At 43.5% G+C, this 10336-nt stretch overlaps 1 pseudogene; it reads left to right on the top strand.

Moving 5' to 3' along the window:
• Window positions 1-687: 687 nt before the first annotated feature.
• Window positions 688-1712, top strand: LOC104165150 (annotated as a pseudogene).
• Window positions 1713-10336: the final 8624 nt, after the last annotated feature.

Here is a 10336-nt window from a genome sequence, read left to right as displayed (position 1 = left end):
ATGTCAAAGCAAAATACCATTTAAACACTTTACAGGGATAGAAATCTACATAGCAGCCAATGACGAACCTAAAAATAACCTATTTCTTTGCAACTTCAATCTTGTTAATGAACTAAAAAATGAAATATTCCTCTATCAGTTGTTTCCAAGGAACAGGAAGAAAAATGTTAATCAACTCCAGTATCAAAAAGAATATGAAAACATATCAACATCCACCCTATTTTCCACTTAACTAACAAGGCTGCAAATAGCTTTTATGGACCAGTTATGTTCTGGACATTCCTCTCTATACTTTTGGTCAGTAGCACAACACAACTAGTCTGTCCTTCTGCTTCACATGATTCTTGATGAGAACAGAAAATGAACTTTATATACCAGGGGGCAGACATCACACACTGTGGGGCTGGGAGTCACATTACAGCTTCATTGTGCCTGTGCAGACCCTTCCCTGAAAATACGTATTTTAAAATAAAAGTGTATCTATCTCTATATAGATATGACAAAAAACCTCTAGATCAGGACTAATTCTCATCAAAGCAACAAGGCCTTTCCTTATTCAATAAAGGCACTTTAATAGTGACACTGATGAGAAGTTGAAAAGAAAGTTGTTTTAATGGGCTACGAGAAGATCTTATCTGTCAGTGAATACGAAACATTTCTCTCTTCCTTAATCACTAAGGAAAAAACATGAACACAACAAATGACAACTTAGCCAGCCTTACCACCTGGCAAGACGCTGAAGGTGATTTTCCCAACTGCACTGATATGAAAGTTGGTCTGAAGATTTTGTACTTCCCCATTATGCATAGCATCATCTTCCTTGTGGGCTTTCTGGGAAATTTCATTGCTATTTGTGTTTACAGAGTCAAGATGAAGCCTTGGAAGAGCAGCACCATAATCATGCTGAACCTGGCAATCACAAACCTGCTCTACCTCTCCAGCCTTCCATTCCTGATACACTATTATGCCATCAGGGAGCACTAGATCTTTGCTGAATCCATGTGCAATCATCTCATCCGCTTTGGCTTTCACTTCCGCAGCATCCTCTTCCTCAACTGCTTCAATGTCTTCCACTATGTGGTGATTGTCCACCCTATGAAGTTCTTCCACATCCAGAGGAAGCGGTGAACAGCAGTGGCTTGCACAACCATTTGGGTGATCTCACTGGCAGCTGTCAGCCCCAATGAACTTCTTGATTTCCTCAAAAGAGGTGCAAAACAGATCCTTATGCCTCAACCTTACCAGCTCTGAAAACCTGGGCACAATCAGGTGGTATAACTGGGTAGTGACTGGCCTAGCCGCCTTCTTGCCCTTGCTGATGGTGACTCTGTGCTATGCGCTCATTATTTGCACCTTGGCTACCAGGCCTCACATGCGGGCTTGCTACAAACGAAAGGTTCGCAGACTGGCTATCATCCTCTTGGTGCTCTTCTGTGCATGCTTCCTCCCCTTCCACACATTTTGGGTGGTTTGGGTTGAACTATGGTTATGTCCAATCAGCTATCACATGGAGAAGCAAATCCGCTCCACCCATATCATCTCTTGGCCACTGGCCACACGCCACACATGGCAACCTACTACTTTATGTCGTGATTGGAGGTAACTCCCAGCAGGCCGTGCTCTCTCTTTCAAGGTGTAAGTGGAGCACATACATTCAGCAGCCCCAGAGCAAGAATTATGTGACCAACTCAGAAATCATGTTAAATTTATGAAGGAATCCTTTGAAGAAAATCCCGGCAAACTCAGGATGGCTTTGGTGCTGTAAGCTCCTGCAAAGGCAGGTGTGTTGATATGGTAGCAAGAAATGCAGCTGGCTTCGTGCTTTCCCTGCTGTAAAGCACTTGTCAAAAAGCTGTCTTGGGAGCTGGTTTATATATATCTCTCTCTCTTAGCAACCAAAGGAAGAAGAGTTAAAAGACTGTAAGCCACCTTGAAGGTGAAATTTAGAACCACTCAACCAGACTGTTTCCAAAGACATTTGGGAAATGCAGGGTTCTCTTGCTTTGGGCTCTGCGGTTGATTACAAAAACACGGAGAGGTTAGTCTGGACATGAGAACAACTTCCATTGATTTCAGTGTTGTCACTGATGTAGTGCTTTGTTTATTTGTCTAAGCAAAACGCAGGAGATATTGTCATGGTTGCTGAAACCACTGAATTACATACTGTCCCATCCCACTCGGTGGGTGAGGGTGAGTTAACCTCAATTAACTCAATTAAATTCTCTGCGCGGCAATTCAGAGTGACAACAATCACTCTAGAGGTCCAATCAAAGTCACACATTTACTGAAAATTTGGCCAGATTACAACAGATAGTGGCTTGGCAAAAGTTTTGATTATATTACAACAACAAACACGCAACAATATTACCCGTATGTGCTGGGAATGAAACACAACAAACTTAACAATATTACCCTTATATGACTAGAAACAGAGAGAGAAAGAAAGAGAGAAGGAAGATTTTACCACCCATGCATCCAGCAGCATCCCATTGGTCCTCTTTCTTCTGGTGTCTTGGTGGTGGGAGTCCCTCCCCAGCTCCTGGTGTTACCATTTTATACAGTCCAAGTCCCCAGATGTCTGCCCAGTTCCAAGAAACTTCATGCATGTGCATGGTGGGTGTGATGCCATGTGAGGGTAGGTGTGGTCTTGTTCTGCGCAGGCTCGGTGCATCCTGGGTGGTCAGGGGTCACAGTTACGCACCAAGAAATGTTTAAGGCAAATGCCTGCTATTCTGTCTACCACACATGCTTAGAAAGCACCTAGATAAATCAGATGTTTTCAAATTAGATGGACCTGATGAACTTCAGCATAGGGCACTGAGAAACTGAATGGTGAAATCTCAGAGCTGGCCTAGGGGAGGATGAGAGGAGTACTACAGGAGGACATACATGGTGAATACAAGGAGATAGATAGATAGATAGATAGATAGATAGATAGATAGATAGATAGAAGTGTGTGTGTGTGTGTATATATCTCTATGGAAAAAATGGAGGAACAAGGCCTGCCTGGCCTCTGGAGGTCCCTTTTGGCCATGAGGCTCTGTGATTAGGCATACATTGCCAGTAACATTGGTGCTAGCAAAACAGGTGGTGCCCAGGAGCGTTGCTAGCACCAGAGCTCATCCTGCTGCTGTGCCACAGCTCTCGGGAGCCTTGGGGAGGCAGCTGACCAGCAGCAACCAGCACGCTGCCAGCAAAGCCCTGACACCTGCCATGGGTTAGTATCATGCCCCAGTACACACAGGCACCAAAGTAGGAAAAATGATGACACCATAGTGTTTAAAATGCCTTGTGGATATTTAAAATACTTCATTTGGTAAAGGCTCAACCATCAGATACATCTTTCAGAAGCAGTGCGACAGGCCTTTTGATGTTTTCTGTTTTAGATTGTCATCTTCTGTATTGTTGTCAAAGTCTGAATTTTACAGGTTGCCAGTAGATGGTCATCAATCATGGTCAAGCTACCTGGTTTCACATACACATGGTTTATTCAAATCTACAAGTTAAACAAATACACAAGATGATTCACATGAAATTAATCTTTCTGACATAGATTTGTAACATTCCAGCTCTCCAACATGGGCAAAAAGTGCAAACACACTGCACAAATGCTCTTCCTTTTCCACTCAAGCGAAAGCACAAGATGTGTCTACCACTTGCACATACACGTCTGAAAGAGTGGATGAAAATTACCTTTTTCCCTCTCTCAGAGCATTTTTAATTCTTGTTCTCAGCAGCTCTCCCTTCTCAAGCCCAAGCCAAACTTATCACACACGAGCAGAAGCTCTTCAATACAACTACACACAATATATAAAATGGAGCAACTAAAGATAAAAAGTGTGAAATGGAAGTGTTCAAGGCTTTCCATCTCTAACAGCAAGAGTGACAGTCCCACAGTTTCAGTGACTTGGAGAGAGGCTAACTTTTTGCCTCCTCCTCCTCCTCCTCTCTTTCCTTAACATAACTGTTGTTTGGTTGCCTTCTTCCTCTCTCATCTGCTCATCCACCATCTCTCTTTATTTAGTTTGGGCTAAACTAGCTGATTTTAAAGTGCCAAAGTAGATTAGGGAATGCTCCAGAGAGTCGTAGTTCACTGATGGGGCAAGAACCTCCAGAAGAAGGGCAGTCATGTCTTCCAGTACCATGGCTGGGTCTGGAAAAGGAGAAAACCTCAACCTCAACACAGGCATTTTTAAAGCATTCAAGGCCTGCTTAGGTGCTCTGCAGGACAGAGAGCTCATTATCTCCTGTGACTCATTCCTTTGCTTACTGTGAAGGGTCACATCCCAATAGCTTCTGGTTTTGACAGCTGTTAAGTTTGCTGAAACAAGGGTAAGTGCTCCAATTGCAGTAAACAGGAGACACTTTCCAGTGTGACAACACAGCTAAATGAATTACTACGCTATTGCAGGCTAATTCACAGCATAGTTATGCTTCACTAACCAGGTTTCTGCCAAAAGTTTCTAGGACGTGTGTTTGCAAACACAGTCATGTCAACTCAAGTACCTACCAGCAAGCTGCTCTTTGCCTGGAACCACAGAGGGACCAAGACAGTAACTTTGCAAGGTAAACCTCTCCGGGGCATGTCAACTCTGATGATACCAAAGATGAAATTTTGGAATTGCTGACTGCTTTTGTAGACATATTGAACCTTATTCTTCACAGTGACTCACATACTGTCACAGATTGCAGCAGAGCTATTTTCTATCCTTAATTGTCCAGGAAGGCAATCAGCAATTTTTTTCCTTTTCTTCCCAAAGCATGTGTACCCATAAGAAGCGAAAGCAAAAGGCCCTCCTCATACTCAAATCTCTCAGAGAGCAAAAATACTGACTGTAATGTTCTGCATAAAAAAAATTTTGCAAAATCTGTTCTAATCCAGCTGCATCTAGCTACCTTTCAAGCAATTCTGTGTCATACTGAATACCTTAGAAGAGAGTGTGAGGCCGACTGCACGTAGCATCAAAATGAATAGCTTGGTAAACAGCTAGTAGAGAGAACGGTCTACTCTTACAAGGTCTGTGATGGATATTGATGTGAGACAATGCTGCGGTTTTATCCCCATGTAATTGTGTGCGCAGTCGGGATGCTGCTGCGTTAGTTGTACAGTGTAACTGCATGGCAGTGATCCGCCACATGAAGCGAAGGGTAGTGCCAGTCTCGCTGCTGAGTCGTTTAGACCTCAGATAGATGTTGTGATTTTGCTGATAAGGCTAAGTGAGCAGAATAAACTTTGAATGGCTGCTTCCACCTGTCAGTATTTTCTACTCTGAAAATGCAGGTTGAGTGAACCTAAACTTCAAAGGAGCAAACAACAAATGAACGCATCGCTATTCAACTCCTACCAGCCCCAAACTGTATTTACCTTTCCCTGCCAGCAGAAAAGGAGGAGAGATGTAAAGGAAAATACTTTGTGCGTTCCCTTAAAGCTCCCGTATATTTTGTGACAGTGGAGGCATTCAATGGTGCCAGCTGATGCCACTTCAATGTCAAGGCCACACAATTTGGTCTAGGAGGAGAAAAAAAGTTTACCCTAAAGAAAATGTATCTCAAGGCTTGTTTTCTGAACGGCGACTGGAAAAGAGCAGTACTTTTGACTAAGGTGTCTTGCTGACTTGATGTCCTAACCTACTGGATGCTGCAGTAGAGAGCAGAGTGAGTTGGATGCCTCCTAAAGCAGGGGTTTTATTCCTGCTTTTAGTCAGAGCTGTACTTTGGGGCCCAGAAAGAGAAAAAGTAAAGTTGGTGAACACTGACGTAACTGTCTTTCCAAAATAAAATTTAAAGCTCAAATGCTGATTTTTTAAAACACACAGAGGGAACAAAATTTTTCAGGGCTGCTGCAGGCAAGTATATCGCAGAGTATGTTCAAATCATCATTGCTAGGAACTTAAAATGTATTTCAATTAAAATTGTCATAGTTTAACCCCAGCTGGCAACTAAGCGCAACACAGCCACTCACTCACTCCTCCCCAACGTGATGGGGGAGAGAATCAGAAGAGTAAAAGTGAGAAAACTCATGAGTTGAGATAAAGGCAGTTTAATAAGTAGATCTTTTAAGCTGGGCAAAAAGGAGGTGACTTGGCACAAAGCAAGGAAGCGTTATGGGTGGGTTTATTTCCAGCCTCAAGTGAACCCGGAGGGGCAATTTTCCACTGAGTGAGCCACGCTAGCCCAATCACTTATGGCCTCAGCAGTAATGAAGAAGACCTAGCAGACAGTGGCATACAAATGCACTGTGCAACAATTTCAAGTAACAAATCTTTTGTAAAATTCCCTTTTCCCTTCGCTTCATGATACGTTTTATCAATGGGAAGTTATCTTAACAGACACAGCAGCAGCACCTGCCTGCAGGAGTTTCCTCACATTTGCCTTTCTGTGAGCTGCTCTGAGATATTTATATATCATCCCTGTTTTGCAGGTGATGAAACTGAGGCACAGTGGAGTTAAGTGACTTGCCTCCAGTCACAAAGCAAATTAGCAGCCGGGCAGGGAAGAGATCAGTTCCCAGCCCAAAGCTTTTACAAAGTGCATTTTAGGCTTAGGGTAAGATTTTCAAAGGAGTCTTGATTGCTCTGTTGCGGCATTTCAGTAATAAAAGCTGAGTTAGAGTAGTGTCTGCGCTACTCAGGCCCTGGTTCATCCCCAGTGTCGTACTCTGCATCTGTGGAAGGAGCGCTTCTGGTTTCCTTCAGGGAAGGTTTTGGAGGACCAGCTCCTTATCACCAACATTATTTGGCTACCACTGCTTGTGATCTCATCCGAGAGTCAGTAATTAGCTGTATTTATCCCATTTACAGGTTTGTATCAAGTACTTGTTAATTTGCAGGTTAACATGAACTATTAGCACCATATAGGGAACCCTTTTAGGCTGAAATGTATGCATCGCACCACAGGTCAAGCTGTTCTCTGTGTGGTGCAAAGGTCAGAAATAGGTTTCATAACTAGTGAGCTGCCTTCAGCCAAGGGACAGTGTACCACTGCTCACCATGTATTTATGCTGACTCTGGGAGAGCACACGGGTTCGGCTAACATGCCTCAGAGCTGGGGCCAGCCGCCTTCCCAGCACACCCTAATTCAGATCCAGCAGCCCACGTTCTGCCTTCAGATACTGACATCAGCACTTTTCTTCTACTGGCAGAAGGGCAAATGGAGTTAAGATGCAGATTTATCACACATCTTCTCAATTTCCGTCCTCATTTTAACTCAGTATGACTAATACAGGTATACTTATTTATCAGAGCTAAACATTTGGCCAACAAACACCAGTGAAAATCTAAATCTATCCCTCTACCCAGAAAAAGATCCTAGCACATATCCACATCCTTTTTTTTCCAAAATGCAAACCTGAATCTCACTGAGAGAGGGGAAGAGAGGAAATAGGGCGTCATATTTGCTGGAAACACGGTGAAGATCCGGCCTGCAGTCATTCCAGGCTGTGCCCAAGGGACTCCAGCCTCCTGTGCTCCTGCAGCTGGGTTCTGCATGTGCTGTAATTCAAATTCCCACTAGAGCGCAGCCAAAACTCTTCCATTAAAAGGATCACTCTGGAAAACCGTCGCTATGCGGGAAAACAGGGTCTGATTTGGAAAAGGAGGTCTGGTCTAGGGACGCAGCAGAGCAGAGAAAGGAAAAGAAAAATGATGTTCATACCATCTGCGAGAGCGAGGTGGGAGCATTGTTCCAACTTTCTCTAAAGAAACACAGTCTCTGGTTCATGCTTTTAAACCAAATACAGCTAGAGTGGCTCTATGGTTATAAACATGTAAATCATGAATCAAATACAGCTGATCTTGCCCTTATGGATGTTATCTTACAAACAGTGACAGGAGGCAATTAAGTATATCAAAGAGTTATATAGGATAAATATAGGGAATTAGAGTTTATCCACTTCAGGGCAACAGTGAATTCACCCCCCCTCCTGACTGCCTGGCCAGAAAGGTAAAACTGCATTTCTCTCTCTCTTTTATTATTGACCACTCTACTATTGCGGGAAATAACGGCTTGCGTTTTCTCCTCAGACATTTCTCCACTGCTGAAATGCAGACAGGTTTCTCTGAATCTTACTGCAGGAGCAGAAAGTATGGCTGTAGTTATCAACACCTCTTCCTCTTCTTGCTCTCCCTGAAAGAGCAGATCCTTCTCCAGGGAAGTCTGTCTCTGGGAGCCCCCTGCATTACAGATAAGGGCACAGGGAAAAGATTTTCTCACCAGACATTCTACTCCTTCAAAGCAGGCTTTCGTACTGACTCAACAAGCCCAATGCTAGGGAAACCAAAGTAATTCAGAGTTTATTTTCTAATTTTGGCCCAGATCTACAAAGATGGCCTAAGACCCAGAAGTATCACCGATGTGAGCTAAATGCCATTTTTGAATGCTAAGCAAGGATTTGATTTGATCTCCTTAAATGTGTATGCTGACAAGAGGTAAGAACCAAAGAAGGCCTATCAAAGAAGCGGAGCTCTCAGAGACATTCCTGAAGCTGGGACATGTCCCATAGCTAGGATAACTAACTAAAGGCTGAGATAACTGTACTTTGGAAGACAGGCACGGCAATGTTTAGCACCGCAAGCACTGGGCTATCTTCTCATCTGCCCCCTGAACAGATGTGGGGGTTTGAAAGGAAATATTGCCCCTCTGTTCTGTACAGCTCCCATCTGCTGATCTCACCTAGTGTTGTGGGTGGCAATGACAGACTCTCTCTGAAGTGAGTTGACAAAACTGGATGAAATGTGGCTTCACAGGCAGTAGTATCCACAGTTGTCATACCAAAGGCTAAATAGGAGGTTGGCCCAGAGAAGGATTACGTTTGTGGCCCTAACGAGACAAAGAGAGGAGCCCTTCAGGTAGCTGCGTGTGTTTTCACTGCACTAAGGCACATTAATCCATTCCAAAGAGCTTTTCACAGCACAATACTGGGAGCAAAGGAAGAAGCATTAATCCTGGAATACAGTCATGCCAAATGAGGTTAAATTATATATTCTCTGTCTATCTGACTTGTACTGTAAGTTGTGAATGATAGCTCTGCTGGATGCTGGCATGGGCTAAGGAGAGGTATCTGGAATTTGGCACAGGGTTGCGTTTGGTGTTACTGTATGGTTTGTCTACCCTATGGTTTTCAATACCTCTACCATCTGTCCTTGCTGTGATAACTGGGAGAACTAATTCAAGTGATATAGATCTGATGCAAAAATCTCCTGTCATCATCACTCGGAAAAAAAAAGTAATATTTTATTGAAGAAAGAATTATTGTTAAACAAAAATCTGCGACAGCAGGTGAAAAGTAGAAAACCTCTCTGCATGGAGTCAAGAAGCTGGATTTGGTAAGAAATAGATGGATCTTGGCAGCTGTGCTCTTTCATCAAGTAGTTGCCTCAGAGTGGGCAGTTGATGTTACATTTTGTACAAAATTTCCCTTTCCTGTGTGAATTAAAGATATGGAAATACAGAGAGATGACCTTTACTCAGGGACCCTCTTACCTGTGCATTTTTGAGGCCTTTGGAGAAACTGAAGGCTGTTCCATCGGTTTAACAAAGCTTAAACCAGACACCTGGCTTCAACTGTGTAGTAAGTCATCCTGTTGCTGGCTTTTTGGGGTCCATGAAATGCATCATCTCATCAACACAAGTTTCCACCCTGAACCTTTTTCCTCCCGGGCAGATAACCTAGAGATACTGGAGGGTGAAATGCCACGTTAAGCAGCTTCCGAAAAAAGGTCTTCAAAGAAATAATAAACTATATCACTGCTGAGCCCCTCTTTCTATTGCTTCCACAGCCCTCTCTGCCAGACAATTTATTGATAGTGTTTTTGATTCTCAAAGAAGAAATGAAGTGGATTGACAGAACTGCTAACGTGGACTTCCCGAGGGCAGACTTTGGCCTGTTCAGGAGCCTGGTTGACAGAGTCCCTCGGGAGGCAGTCCTGAAGGGCAAAGCTGTCCAGGAAGGCTGGGCATTCTTCAGGAAGGAAATCTTACAGGCACAGGAGCAGGCTGTCCCCAGGTGCTGAAAGACAAACCAGTGGGGAAGAATGAACAGAGCTTTGGCTGGAATTCAGGTAAAAAAAAGGGTTTATGACCTGTGGAAGAAGGGGCAGGCAACTCAGGAAGACTGCAAGGATATTGTGAGGTTATGTGGGGCTAAAGTCCAACTAGAACTTAATCTGGCTACTGCTGTAAAAGACAGTAAAAACATTTCTATAAATACATTAGTAACAAAAGGAGGGCTAAGGAGAATCTCCATCCTTTTCTGGATGTGGGGGGAAACATAGTGACAAAGGCTGAGAAAAAGGCTGAACTACATAACACCTTCTTTGCCTCAGCCTTTAATAGTAAG

Source organism: Cariama cristata, unplaced genomic scaffold (assembly GCF_000690535.1).
Source record: "Cariama cristata isolate BGI_N322 unplaced genomic scaffold, ASM69053v1 scaffold2640, whole genome shotgun sequence".
Taxonomy (NCBI): Eukaryota; Metazoa; Chordata; class Aves; order Cariamiformes; family Cariamidae; genus Cariama; species Cariama cristata.
Note: the sequence above shows the minus strand (reverse complement) of the source record. Positions and strands in the feature narration are given on the sequence as shown.